Below are 15,402 nucleotides of genomic sequence, written 5' to 3'. Positions count from 1 at the left end.
CTGGTGGATCACTCAGGATGCTTCACTGATGGAGAAGCTGGTCAAGTAAAGGGGACAGGCACAGAAAGCCCAGCAGTGAGTGGTGGTCCAAAGCTGCCCTGGCCACTATGCTGCTACCCTATTTACTTCAGTGATCCCAGCTAGGGTTGCCAACCTAAGTTCTCTCTAAGCAGCACGTCCACTGCCTATTAAGCCCTGTGCAGGGCCGCAGTCAGAGAAGAGGCCCCCCCTCCCTTGGCCTGGCCCCAGTGCCGATCTGCCACAGCTGGGGGGGGGGGAAGGTGCCCCTCCCCCAGCTCTGAGATGCTGCAGTGAGAGAAGGCTGGGGGGGAGTCCTCTCTCCCCACTGCAGCCCCAGAGCAGCCTGTACCCCTCACCCCAACCCTCTGCCTGAACCCCGAGCCCCCTCCCACTCCTCAAACCCATCATCCCCAGCCCCACCACCTTCATATTGGTGCACATAACAAAATTCATGTGATGTGTCACAATCACCTCCATATTGGTGCACATAACAAAGTTCATTCCACATGTGTGGGAAAAATTAGAGGGAACACTTAACTCTCTGGGAATTAAAGATTAATCTTTAAAGATTATGTAATGTGATGAAACCTTCAGGAATATGTCCAATGAACTCATTGGAGAGAGGCAGCGGAAGAAGTAAGACTGCTGCCTCTAAAATGTTTGGAAGGGGACTGCAGAGCATGTCCATGGAAGTTTTAAGAGCTTTCGAGGACAAAAGGGACATCGCTATTCCAAGTACTTGGCGTAGCTCTCACTGCCTCGATAAGCAAACTGACGACTGGAAAAAGGGATACCAACTTCTACTTCTGCCAAAGCAAAGAAGGCTGATCTGGTATGAACTATGTAATTAGACTTCCAAACTATTTTTGGGAATGTATTCTCTAACAGTATTTTGTAACATCAATGAAATAATCAAGTCACTGTCTTTGATCTCAGTAAAGTTGTGGGTGGGATGGATGCCAGTTTGAAATATCAGAGAGGAGTGGGGGGGGAGGGCAGTAGCACCAGAACCAGGGAGGCTAGGGCCCTTGCACTTTTTGCTGGAGTGGATGCCCCACCCTTCCACTCCTTCTCTTCTGCAGGGCCCCCCCTGGGGGGCAGCATGGAGCCTGGCCAGGAAGCCTGGGCAGCTATGGGAGCCACACAAACCCTCCAGCTGCTCCCCACAGCTTTCACCAACCTAGCGGTGCCTGTATAAGAAAAAGACCCAAATATTGGGACTGTCCCTTTAAAATTGGGACATCTGGTCACCCTACACCGACCCAGCTCTAGCTGGGCGGGGGCCTCGGAGCTTCAGCCCAGCCATAAGAGCCACGCCATGGGCAGCTCTGGGGCGTCGTAGACCCTCCACCTGTCCTGGGCAGGGAGTCCAGGGTGTAGACACAGGCTGGGGGGGAGTAGCTGCTTTCAGTGGGCCCCCTGCACCATGGACAGGTGGAGGGTGTGCTGCAGGTCTTAGCAGGGCCAGGCTGTGGCTCTGTCATGGAGTCACTGGGAGTTGCTCTGGAACTACTTCATACAAAGCCAGTCAGGACTCTGGGGGAGCCTCCTCTCGCTGAGCATACTGTCACAAGGCAAGAAGCTTACACAGCTTCAACCTTCCTGGATCTGACCTCTGAGCATTCAGTATCCCCTTCAACACTGTTCGCTTCCCACAGCGAGTCTGCCCGGGCAGGGCTCCTTGGGAAGCCAGAGGTCCCTGCATCCCAACTCCACAGTCAGATGTGACTCTCAGCCAGCCAGTAAAACAGAAGGTTTATTATTCAACAGGAACACAGTGTAGAACAGAACTTAACACAGAAATCAGTGACTTTCAGCCATGTCCATCTTGGGGAGTCCTGGGCTAGATGCCCTGGACTCCCCCTCTTCCAGTGCCCCCAAGCAGACTGCCAGCTTCCAGCGACCTGACTTCAGACACCCCCATTGCTCCTCCTCCTTGTCTTTGTCTCACTTCCTGGGCAAAGAGTCACCTGGTCACATCCCCCTCCTGCATCTCAGGTTATGAAGGGCACCGCTCATGGCATATGTGCTAACAGCTGGAGCAGCCTCACCTACCCCAGAGGTCTCAGCAAAAGTCACACACCCCTATTCCCAACACCGAGGCACTACTGCACAGGGAAACTGAGGCACACACAGTATTCATGCAAAACAGTAAACCTCACATAGGCTCAATAGTAAGGCTCACAGACGCTCACATACACCAGAACAAGGGAATATCCCCACTTCGTCGTATCTCTCCCTCCTTTGAGACCAAAATGAGCAGGGTCACTCAGGGTTTCCCAGGACTAGGCCCTTGTCCAGTTCCTTCTTCAGCGTGCAGAGAGCCCTCTGGCACTGCCTGGTCCAGACCAGCTTGTCTGGTTTACCCTTGTCTGACACAGAGCTAAAGTTGGGCACAAAACTCCAGTAGTGCCCCACCATCCCAATAAAGGTCTTGGCCTGTTCCTTAGTCTGGGAAGCAGACCACTCTCTGATTGCTTCCATCTTGACCAGCTCTGGCTTTAGGCATCCGCTCCACACCTCTGCCACACACACCTTGCTCTTACCAGCTTTTACAGTAAGCCCTAGAGGCGACCCAACCCCCTCCTTCCCCTGGTCCTCCCAGGTCTGGTTAATGACACAAATATCATCAATGTCTGCTAGAGTGAAATTCTCCATCCCTGTCAGTAACTGATCCACCTGGTGCTGGCAGGTGACTGGTGCCTCCTTGAGGCCTAAAGGTAGAACCAGGGATTTGTACAGCCCCAAAGTGGTGACAAAAGCAGGTTTCAACCTGGCATCTCGTTCCAAAGGCACCTGCCAGTAGGCTGTGGTGAGATTCCTGATCCTGGGGTACCGAGTGCCCCCCCAAACTTGTCTAGGATCTCGTCAGGCCTAGGTATGGGACAGGCACTAGACATGGTTTTGGCAATGAGCTTCCACTAGGCCACACAGAATCGGATTGACCCATCTTTCCTGGGGACCAGCACCACGGGAGAGGCCCCACGGCTGGTAGATGGCTGGATCATCCCTAAAGCCAGTATGTCTCTGACCTTTCTCTCCGGCACCTGGGCTGTGTTCCCATTTACTCTGAATGGGGAACACCTGATGGGAGGGCCAGCTCCTGTCTCCACACAGTGGACAGCTTGGTTAGCGAGTCCAGGACAGTTGGAAAACAGCTGTTGGTATGAATGCAGTGCCTCTCTGATCTCTGCCTGCTGAGCAGGTGTTAGCTGGTCAGAGAGAGTAATTGATTCCAGCAAGAGACTGGCTCCTGTCTCAGGAAAGAGACCCACCAGGGGATCTTCCCCCTTCTCCCACTGGCCACACACGGCCAGTACCAGCCTCTCCCTGTCACAGTATGGCTCCATTATGTTGACCTGGTTCCCTTAGTGGCTGTGAGTCTAGTTGGGCAGTTCCACCACATTGTTCTTCTCATTCAGCTGCTTGATGACCTTGAAGGGCCTGTCCAAGGCAGCTTGCAGCTTATTCTTCCTCACCAGGATGAGAATCCTCACCTGGGCTGAGCGGTCACACCAGACTTTCTGCCTCCCTTGGGCCCTGGCTAGGTTCACCCTGGCCAGACCCATGAGCTCAGCAAGCTTTTCCTGGAAAGTCAGTACATACTCCACACTGATTCTTCATCCAGGGAGGCCTTCCCCTCCACTTCGTCCCTCACCAAGTCCAGGGGTCCCTTCACTCCCCTCCCAAACAGCAATTGCAAAGGAGAGAACCCCATGGGTTCGAGGGGCACTTCCCTGTACGCAGGTGGGGTAAATACTTGTCCCAGTCCAGCAGATGCTGGCCTAGAAAAGTCTTCAGCATCATCTTCAGGGTCCTATAAAATCTCTCCACCAGCCTGTTGGACTGAGGATGATATGCCGAGGCCCCGATGTGTCAGACCCCACACTTCTCCCACAAGCACTGGAGCAGGGTTGACATGAAGTTGGATCCCTGGTCTGTAAGGACCTCCTTGGGGAATCCCACTCTGCTGAAAACTGTCAGGAGCACATCCACCACACTGTCTGCCTTGATAAAGGACAGAGCCACGGCCTCTAAGTAACGGGTACCAAAATCTACCCCCACCAGAATGTATTTTTTCCCTACCCGGGTCGCCCTGCTGAGGGGCCACACTAGGTCCACAGCCACCCTCTGAAAAGGCTCCTCTGACAGGTAGGTGTCTCAAGGCTGTTTTATCCTTGTCCCGGGCCTTTTGCACCTCTGGACAAGACAGCCCTGGCTGGCAGCTGTCCCGCTCTGGCTGCGGTTCCCCACATTCAGCTGGGGTCGCCAATCCCCTGGGCTCAGCTTTGCCCCTGCTGTCCCTGTTAGGGCAGGCAGCGAACCCGCTGCTTTGCTCACAGCATTAGAGCCAACGTTAGCCACCTTCCCCGTGTGCAGGGCGCTGGGGAGTATCTCTCTGTCCTATTCAGCTCCAGAGCTCTGATTACAGACAGGCAGGTATCCTGAGCTTAGTAGCTCCTCCCCACTGCCAGCCAGGTCATTTGCATTTTCACTGACTGCTTCAGTCTCAGCCAATGGGTTCCCTGGATTCAAATTCAAATCCTCAGCTGTTATTGGAGTAGGGCCTGGAGCCTGTCCCAAAGAGACAGTCATCCCCCACCAGGAGGTCACAGCCGATATCTTGGAGAACCTCAACTACCAGCCAGCACGACCCCTCCTGTGTGTGCATGGCCATCTGAGTCATAGGCAGGGAGAGTGGCTTCATCCCTGGTACCTTCACCCAGGTCCCACAGTCCTGCAGCAGCTGGTGAGGCTGCAGCACCCGGGGCCTGACAACAGCTCTCTGTCACAGGAATGTCTTCGCATTGACCACCACCTTCCACTCCTACTGGGGGTCCGAGGGGCCTGAACACAGGAGAGTACACACAGACATATATGCTAGGGCCAGGAGTGAGAGCAAGTCTGCCACCCCCACACATCCCCAATCTGGCTAAACAGCTCTATGACCTTGGGACCCAGGAAGGGGGCTAGACACCAGAGCCTTTCCGCAGGGCCAGCCTGGTTCCAATTGTAAGACTGCTCAAAAGCTGTGAGACAGGTATCTATATCTCCCCCGTCCTTAACCTGGGGCAGCAATTTAATGTTGAGGTTCCCTGTGGAATTGGCACCCCGGGGTCCATCTCCACTCACCCTGGAGGGGTCCTTCTGCCTCTCGGCTCAGCCATCGCCAGTTCATGCTGCCGCTGTCTCTCCTGCTGTTCTGCTTCATGCCTTCCCTGTCTCTCATGGTCCTCTGACTCCTTCCGTCTCAGATCCATCAACAGGGAACCCGGTGGAGACTCCCTGAAGGTCGGGGACATGGGTCTCCAGGATGGCCGGCTGCTTCCAGCCTCTCTCGTGGCCCCAGTTGGGTTAGGAACGGGTGCAGACCCTGGGGCTGCCTGGCTGTTCCCAGCCTCTCTCATGCCCCCAGCTGGGTCAGGATCTGGCTCCTTAGAGTGATCCTCCTCTTTCAACTGAGCAATCAGCTGTGCCTTAGTGAACTTTCCAGTGCATGTCCCTTTTTCTCTCTCTGCACAGCTCTGCAATCTCCTTCTTAAGGAAATGGTTATAGGCCATCTCCATGCTGTTCCCAAATGGTCACTGACTCCCAGGCCTGTGCTCTCTCAGCTCCCCACGGTCTCTGGGAGGAACCCCTTCGGTGCGACAGCCCTTCTCAGGGGTCCACTCTCTGTTGGGGTTAACCCATATGGTCCTCCTCCTCCTGGAACCGCACCTCTCTGAGCCTTCAGCATGTCTGTCTCTCGGTAATCCCCCTTCGTTCTACTGCTCCCTAGTCACTTACAGGATGCTCCGTCCACGGGATGCAGTTTATCCCAGTGCTACCACCAGTTGTCATGGAGTCACTGGGCAAGGTTCCGGAACTATTCCATATGAAGCCAGTCAGCACTCTGGGGGAGCATGCCTCCTCTTGCTGAGCATACTGTCACCAGGGCAAGAAGCTTACACAGCTTCGACCTTCCTGGATCTGACCTCTGAGCATGCAGCATCCTCTTCCACACCGTGCGCTTCCTGCAGTGAGTCCGCCCGGGCAGGGCTCCTGGGGAAGCCAGAGGTCCCTGCATCCCAACTCCACAGTCAGATGTGACTCTCAGCCAGCCAGTAAAATAGAAGGTTTATTATTCAACAGCAACGCAGCATAGAACAGAACTCATTAGCACAGAAATCAGTGATTTGCAGCCAAGTCCATCTTCGGGAGGCCTGAGCCAGATGCCCTGGACTCCTCCTCTTCCAGTGCCCCTAAGCAGACTGCCAGCTTTCAGCAACCTGACCTCAGACGCACCTGTTGCTCCTCCTCCTTATCTCGTCATGCTTCCCAGGCAAAGAATCACCTGGTTGTCACTTGGATGCATCCCCGTCCTGAGTCTCCGGTTATCAAGGGCACTGGTCATAGCATACATGCAGGCAGCTGGAGCAGCCTCACCTGCCCCAGAGGTCTCCGTCAAAATCACACATCCCTATTCCCACCACTGAGGTATTAGTGCAGCACACAGGGAAACTGCAGCACTCACAGTATTCATGCAAAACAGTAGAACTCACGTAGGCTCAATAGTAAGAGAAAATACAACATAACAAGGGAAAATCCCCGCTTTCTCTCAGGCTCCGAGGCCCCCTCTACCCTGCAGAGTGGGGAAGAGCTGCATGAGCAAGGGAACCCTGCAGAGTGGGGAGCCTGGGTCCCTCCATCTGCCCTGGTGAGCCTGCTGCTGATCCCTGTCATACACCTTTGCCAGAACTTCCCCAGGCAATCTGCTTCTAGAAGTTGATGTTTCTGTAGCTATTCCTAGCTGTGCTTGCAGACTCTTTTACGCACAGGCCCAGGAGATACACTCCTGGGTGGGGCAGGCAAGCAGTATTGGATCTGGTAGCTATGTGTTCATGAGGCTAGCATGATCGGACGGTCAGATGTAAACAACAAAGGTGAGGTGATGTTTGCTTTCCATGATGGATAATCAGGAAGAGCCATTTGAAAGATACATAGGTGTCTTTAAAGGGGTGAAAAGAAAAGGAGGACTTGTGGCACCTTAGAGACTAACAAATTTATTTGAGCATAAGCTTATGCTCAGATAAATTTGTTAGTCTCTAAGGTGCCACAAGTCCGCCTTTTCTTTTTGCGGATACAGACTAACATGGCTGCTACTCTGTAACATTTAAAGGGGTGGGCGTCTTGTGAGGTCTGGCTTGTGAAGTCCAAAACTGTGACTGCAGCTGCTGTCGCAAGGTCAGAGGAATTGTGGTACAGCAGCTGGTGGAGGACCATTAGGCTCAATACAAGTCACACAGATTGACAGAGCCAGAAGAGTACCCAGAAGTCACCTACTACAGGACAGGCCCAACAAAGAAAATAACAGAACGCCACTAGCCATCACCTTCAGCCCCCAACTAAAACCTCTCCAACGCATCATCAAGGATCTACAACCTATCCTGAAGGACGACCTATCACTCTCACAGATCTTGGGAGACAGGCCAGTCCTTCCTTACAGACAGCCCCCAACCTGAAGCAAATACTCACCAGCAACCACACACCACACAACAGAACCACTAACCCAGAAACCTATCCTTGCAACAAAGCCCGTTGCCAACTGTGTCCAAATATCTATTCAGGGGACACCATCACAGGGCCTAATCACATCAGCCACAATATCAGAGACTCGTTCACCTGCACATCTACCAATGTGATATATGCCTTCACGGGCCAGCAATGCCCCTCTGCCATGTACATTGGTCAAACTGGACAGTCTCTATGTAAAAGAACAAATGGACACAAATCAGACGTCAAGAATTATAACATTCAAAAACCAGTTGGAGAACACTTCAATCTCTCTGGTCACTCAATTACAGACCTAAAAGTGGCAATACTTCAACACAAAAACTTCAAAACCAGACTCCAGCGAGAGACTGCTGAATTGGAATTAATTTGCAAACTGGATACAATTAACTTAGGCTTTAATAGAGACTGGGAGTGGATGGGTCACTACACAAAGTAAAACTATTTCCCCATGTTTATCCCCCCTCCCCCGCACTGTTCCTCAGACGTTCTTGTCAACTGCTGGAAATGGCCAACCTTGATTATCACTACAAAAGGTTCCCCTTCCCCCCCCCCTCCTGCTGGTAGTAGCTCACCTTATGTGATCACTCTGGTTACAGTGTGTATGGTAACACCCATTGTTTCATGTTCTCTATGTATATAAATCTCCCCACTGTATTTTCCACTGAATGCATCCGATGAAGTGAGCTGTAGCTCACGAAAGCTTATGCTCAAATAAATTTGTTAGCCTCTAAGGTGCCACAAGTACTCCTTTTCTTTTTAACCGTATGGAGTGGAAATCTATCAACTTCATGAAAAAACTCATACAGATACAGACAGACATCATCTTCCTTTCCAAATGCAAACAGATGGACATCATACCAAAAGGACTGAAGGTAAAAAATCCATTACAATCTACATACCACACAGACTATGCTGACAGCTTGGGCCACACGCTCTCAAAGAAACTGTGGAACCACCTGATGAACATCCTCTACAGCAAACAGGGAAAGATTAAGAATGAGCTCTCAAAATTGGATACTCTCTGTCAAGGTTCCTTCCCACTCTGAACTCTAGGATACAGATGTGGGGACCTGCATGAAAACCTCCTAAGCTTACTTTTACCAGCTTAGGTTAAAACTTCCCCAAGGTACAAACTATTTTACCTTTTGCCCTTGGACTTTTGCTGCCGCCACCAAACGTCTAACTGGGTTTATTATTGGGAAAGAGTCGTTTGGAAACATCTTTCCCCCAAAATCCTCACCAAAACCTTGCACCCCCCTTCCTGAGAAGATTTGATAAAAATCCTCACCAATTTGCATAGGTGAACATAGACCCAAACCCTTGGATCTTAAGAACAATGAAAAAAGCATTCAGTTTCTTACAAGAAGAATTTTAATAGAAGTAAAAAGAATCACCTCTGTAAAATCAGGATGGTAAATACCTTACAGGGTAATTAGATTCAAAACATAGAGAATCCCTCTAGGCAAAACCTTAAGTTACAAAAAGACAAAGACAGGAATAGCCATTCCATTCAGCACAGCTTATTTTCTCAGCCATTTAAAGAAATCATAATCTAATGCATATCTAGTTAGATTACTAAGTTCTAAGACTCCATTCCTGTTCTGTCCCCGGCAAAAGCATCACGCACACAGACTCAGACCCTTTGTTTCTCCCCCCTCTCCAGCTTTGAAAGTATATTGTCTCCTCATTGGTCATTTTTGGTCAGGTGCTAGCAAGGTTATCCTAGCTTCTTAACCCTTTACAGGTGAAAGGGCTTTTCCTCTGGCCAGAAGGGATTTTAAAGATGGTTACCCTTCCCTTTATATTTATGACACAGCCCCCAAGTCACAGATAGGGTGAAACACTGGCTGGGATTTCTTCCTGGAGCTCTAGGAAAAAACAAAGTGAATAAGACACATGCACCTCTAAATATACTACCAAGTATATAAAGACTAACAATATTTTCCACATCTCAAGGACAATTTTAACCAGTTGATTCTGGGAAACCATCCGATGAAGTGAGCTGTAGCTCACGAAAGCTTATGCTCAAATAAATTTGTTATTCTCTAAGGTGCCACAAGTACTCCTTTTCTTTTCACAGGAGAGTGCATCAGCCTCTTTGTTAAAAGCTCCTGAGATGTGTTGGATGTCTAAATCAAAATCTTGGAGAGCTAAACTCCACCGAATAAGTTTTTTGTTATTTCCCGTGGCGGTATGAAGCCACTGTAGCGCAGCATGGTCGGTTTGCAGGTGGAAACACTGTCCCCAAACATATGGGCGTAGCTTTTCCAGAGCGTAGACAATGGCTTAACATTCTTTTTCACTGACTGACCACTTGCTTTCCCTCTCAGACAGTTTTTTGCTGAGAAACACAACAGGGTAGAATTCTTAATCCAGTCCTTCCTGCATTAAAACTGCTCCCACACCACGCTCGGACGCATGTGTGGTTACTAGGAATGGTTTGTCAAAGTCTGGGGCCCTTAGTACAGGGTCAGACACAAGTGTCACTTTAAGCTGGTTAAAGGCCTTCTGACACTCTTCGGTCCACTGAACGGCATTTGGCTGTTTGTTTTTGGTTAGGTCTGTTAGTGGGGCAGCGATTTGGCTGTATTGAGGTACAAATTGTCTGTAATAACCAGCCAAGCCTAAGAAGGATTGAACCTGTTTCTTTGACTTTGGGACAGGCCGCTTTTGGATAGCATCCACTTTGGCCTGTAGGGGGTTGACAGTTCCTTGACCCATGTGGTGTCCAAGGTAAGTCACTCTGTTTAGGCCTATTTGACACTTCTTAGCCTTAACAGTTAGTCCTGCCTCCCTTATGCGCTCGAAGACTTTTTGTAGATGTTCCAGGTGTTCTGCCCAGGAATCCGAAAATACGGCCACATTGTCAAGGTAGGGGACTGCATATTCTCCTAATCCTGCTAGGAGACCATCTACAAGTCTTTGGGAGGTGGCGGGTGCATTCCGCAGCCCGAAAGGGAGTACATTAAATTCATACAGCCCGAGATGTGTGATGAAGGCTGACCTTTCCTTGGCGGATTCATCTAGCGGAACCTGCCAGTATCCCTTGGTTAAGTCCAAGGTAGAGATGAACTGGGCGCGTCCCAGTTTCTCTAATAGTTCATCTGTGTGTGGCATTGGATAGTTGTCTGGGCGAGTTACAGCATTTAGCTTACGGCAGTCCACGCAAAAACGTATCTCCCCATCTGGTTTGGGAACTAGAACCACTGGAGATGTCCATGCACTGCCAGAGGGGTGGATTATACCCATCTGTAAGATATCCTGGATCTCCCGTTCTATATCAGTTTTAGCTTGAGGAGACACCCGATAAGGTTGGACTTTAATTGGGTGAGCATTACCTGTGTCAATGGAGTGGTATGCCCGTTCAGTCAGTCCTGGGGTGGCTAAGAACGTCCGCGCATAGATAGTGCACAGCTCCTTGATCTGCTGTTGCTACATACGCCCAAGGGTCATGGAGAGGTTCACCTCTTCCACGCCACCAGCACTTTTCCCTTCGTAGTAGACACCTTCAGGCCACTCAGCGTCATCTCCTCCATGGGCTGTAAACTGACAAACCTTTAATTCTCTGGAATAAAAGGGCTTTAGAGAATTAATATGGTACACCTTAGGCTTTCGGTTGGAGGTGGGAAATGCTACGAGATAATTAACAGCTCGCAGGCGCTCCTGGACCATGAATGGCCCTTCCCACAACGCTTCCATTTTATGGGCCTGGAGCGCCTTTAAGACCATGACCTGGTCCCCTACTTTGAAGGAATGCTCTCTGGCATGTTTATCATACCAGGCTTTTTGTTCTTTTTGAGCATCCTGTAGGTTTTTTTTTTAGCAAGGGCTAGAGAGGTTCGGAGGGTGTTTTGTAGGTTGGTTACAAAGTCCAGAATGTTAGTTCCTGGAGAAGGTGTAAAGCCCTCCCATTGCTGCTTCACCAACTGTAATGGCCCCTTAACCTCGTGGCCATATACAAGTTCAAATGGTGAAAACCCTAAACTGGGATGTGGTACAGCTCTGTAGGCAAAGAGCAACTGCTGCAACAGTAGGTCCCAATCATTGGAGTGCTCATTTAAGAATTTACGTATCATGGCCCCCAAAGTTCCATTAAACTTCTCCTCCATACCATTTGTTTGATGGTGGTAAGGAATGGCAACCAAGTGATTTACCCCATGAGCTTCCCAAAGGCTTTCCATGGTTCCTGCCAGGAAATTAGTTCCTGCATCTGTGAGGATGTTGGAGGGCCAACCTACCCTGGCAAAAATGTCTGCTAGTGCCTGGCACACGCTTTTAGCCCTGGTGTTGCTTAGAGCTACTGCTTCCAGCCATCGGGTGGCAAAATCCATGAAAGTCAGTATGTACTGCTTTCCTCTGGGTGTCCTTTTCGGAAAAGGACCCAGAATATCCACAGCTACTCACTGAAATGGAAATTCAATGATGGGGAGTGGCTGGAGAGGGGCTTTGACCTGGTCTTGGGGTTTTCCCACTTTTTGGCATACCTCACAAGACCGGACATAGGTAGAAACATCCTTGCCCATTCCCTCCCAGTGGAATGACCTCCCCAAACAGTCTTTGGTCCTGTTCACCCCAGCATGGCCACTAGGATGATCGTGGGCTAAGCTCAAGAGCTTGACCCGGTACTTAGTTGGAACTACCAACTGTCTCTGAGGATGCCAGTCTTCCTGGTGTCCACCAGAAAGAGTTTCCTTGTATAAAAGTCCTCTTTCTACAACAAACCTGGATCGATTGGAAGAGCTGAGAGGCGGTGGGTTGCTCCATGCCGCCGTCCAAGCTCTCTGGAGGCTTTCATCTGCTTTCTGTTCGATCTGGAACTGTTCCCTTGATGCTGGAGACATCAGTTCCTCATTGGATTGTGGACCTATGCTTGGTCCCTCTGGAAGCAATGTAGGGGATGGGGCTGTTTCCGTTGACTGTGAACTGCTCTCCGCTGGTGCACTATGTTGGGGTTCAGGCTCCGGCTGAGCCTCTTGTATAGGGTTATCGGCTGCTGTCGGTTCGGGTTCGGTGGGGCCCTCTGGTGTTGGGGTTGCAAGTACTGGATTCAGTGTGGGAAATGGGTCTGGTGCTGGTTGTTCCGCCGGTTCCAGTTCTGGGACTGGCTCTGTCTGGGTCTCTGGGACTGGATCCACTACTGCTGTTGCAGACATTGGCCTGGGGTCCAGGTTCATCACCTCTGACTTGGTCCTGGTAGAAGTTTCCGGAACAGAGCTAGGCGTGACGGCTTGTTTAGCCTGGCTGCAGGTGACCATCCCCACCCTCTTGGCTCACTTCACATGATTGGCCAAGTCTTCCCCCAACAGCATGGGGATGGGATAATCATCAGAGACTGCAAAAGTCCATGTTCCTGACCAGCCCTTGTACTGGACAGGCAACTTGGCTGTAGGCAAATTGAAAGAGTTGGACTTGAAGGGTTGAATCATCATTTCCTCTGGGTTGATTACATTGGGGTCCACTAAGGAAGCATGGATAGCCGACACTTGTGTTGCGGTGTCCCTCCAGGTGGTGACCTTCTTTCCGCCCACACTCAGTTTCCCTCCGCTCTGAGGGTATCTAGGAGGTATCTGGGCCTTAGGACCTCTGGGGTGACTCTGGTGCAATGAACTGTAATCTGTTGGGGTTCTTTGGGCAGTTGGCCTTTACATGCCCCAGCTTGTTACATTTAAAACATCATCCAGCTGACGGGTCACTGGGGCGAGGTGGGTTGCTGGAGAATGGAGTGGTGGGATGATAAGAGTCTGGAGGGTTCCTTGTGGGGTAGGTGGGGCCTTGGGCTGCCCCCAGGAGTAGGGTGTGGTCTGAGGTTGTCCCTTCTGGTATCCGCTCCAACTGCAAACAGTTTTTTTCTTCTCTGCCACCTTCACCCATTTGGCTCCAATCTCCCCTGCCTCGATTACAGTTTTGGGTTTCCCATCTAGGATGTATCTTTCTATTTCCTCAGGAACACCCTCTAAGAACTGTTCCATTGCATTAGGAAGGGCAAATTTACTGGAGATTCAACACTTGCTCCTGATATCCAGGCATCCCAATGTTTCACAATGTGGTAGGCATGTCGGGTAAATGACATGTCTGGTTTCCACCTTAGGGCTCTGAACCGCCGACGGGAATGCTCGGGAGTTAGCCCCATTCTGACTCTCGCCTTGGTTTTAAACAGTTCATACTGGTTCATTTGTTCCTTAGGCATTTCAGCCGCCACCTCAGCTAAGGGTCCACTGCGCTGCAGCCTCAGCTCTACCATGTATTGGTCTGTAGAGATGCTGTACCCAAGGCAGGCCCTTTCGAAGTTTTCTAAGAAGGCCTCGGTATCATCGCCTGCCTTGTAGGTGGGGAACTTTCTGGGATGGGAAGTGGTACCTGCAGAAAGATTGCTAGGTATATTCTGCTGAACCTTTGCCTTCTCCATCTCCAGTGCATGCTTCCTCTCTTTTTCCTTCTCCTGCAGTTCTTTGGCCCTTACCTCCATTTCTTTGTCCTTTGCCTCCATTTCCCTCCTGTGGGCAGCCTCCATTTCTTTTTCCCTGGCCGTATGTGCATCCATCTCCATCCACGTGAGTTCTATCAGTCTTTCATATTCCTTTTGTTTTTTCTCAGCCTCAAATCTGGCTAATTCCAGCCTTTGTTGAAATGTGGAGTCTGTCATCGTAACTTCTGTTTTTAATTAACTTTACACCTGAGAGTTAGAAAGAAAACCAAAAAAAAAACTTGGCTTGTAAAATATTGCTGTGCTGTCCGGATACCTATGTTCTCTGATAATGATTGTCAGCCTACAGAGAAATCCTAAAAAACCCGTAACACCTTTGTCTCCAGGCAAATAGGCAGAAAACCCCTCATTTGCTTTTTGGAGAAGAAAAAAACAAACAAAAAGCAAAAAAATTCACGTCTGTGAAGACTTGTGAATTTCCCTGCAGGAGGTTAAGTACCCTGCCTTTAGGTGGAGAAAACTCCAGCTCACAAAAGACCATTCCCTTTTGTCTTTGCTCTGGCCCCAAAGCAGAGGAAAAAACTCCAAACTTCTTTCAGTTGGAAACCTGATTTCCAGCAGCCCAAAGGAAAAAAAAATTCCCTTTTAAAATCTGTGCTTCTGGTTCAAAAAATCTCAAATTGATCTCAAAATGATTTCAAGTTAATCCCACCGCTCTGCCACCATGTCAAGGTTCCTTCCCACTCTGAATTCTAGGATACAGATGTGGGGACCTGCATGAAAACCTCCTAAGCTTACTTTTACCAGCTTAAGTTAAAACTTCCCCAAGGTACAAACTATTTTACCTTTTGCCCTTGGACTTTCGCTGCCACCATCAAACGTCTAACTGGGTTTATTATTGGGAAAGAGTCGTTTGGAAACATCTTTCCCCCCAAAATCCTCACCAAAATCTTGCACCCCCCTTCCTTGGGAAGGTTTGATTAAAAATCCTCACCAATTTGCATAGGTGAACACAGACCCAAACCCTTGGATCTTAACAACAATGAAAAACAGCATTCAGTTTCTTACAAGAAGAATTTTAACAGAAGAAAAAGTAAAAAGAATCACCTCTGTAAAATCAGGATGGTAAATACCTTACAGGGTAATTAGATTCAAAACATAGAGAATCCCTCTAGGCAAAACCTTAAGTTACAAAAAGACAAAGACAGGAATAGCCATTCCATTCAGCACAGCTTATTTTCTCAGCCATTTAAAGAAATCATAATCTAATGCATATCTAGTTAGATTACTAAGTTCTAAGACGCCATTCCTGTTCTGTCCCAGGCAAAAGCATCACACACACACACAGACCCAGACCCTTTGTTTCTCTCCCCCCAGCTTTGAAAGTATCTGGTCTCCTCAT

Source organism: Lepidochelys kempii, chromosome 2 (assembly GCF_965140285.1).
Source record: "Lepidochelys kempii isolate rLepKem1 chromosome 2, rLepKem1.hap1, whole genome shotgun sequence".
Lineage (NCBI taxonomy): Eukaryota > Metazoa > Chordata > Testudines > Cheloniidae > Lepidochelys > Lepidochelys kempii.
This window is presented reverse-complemented; position numbering follows the sequence as displayed.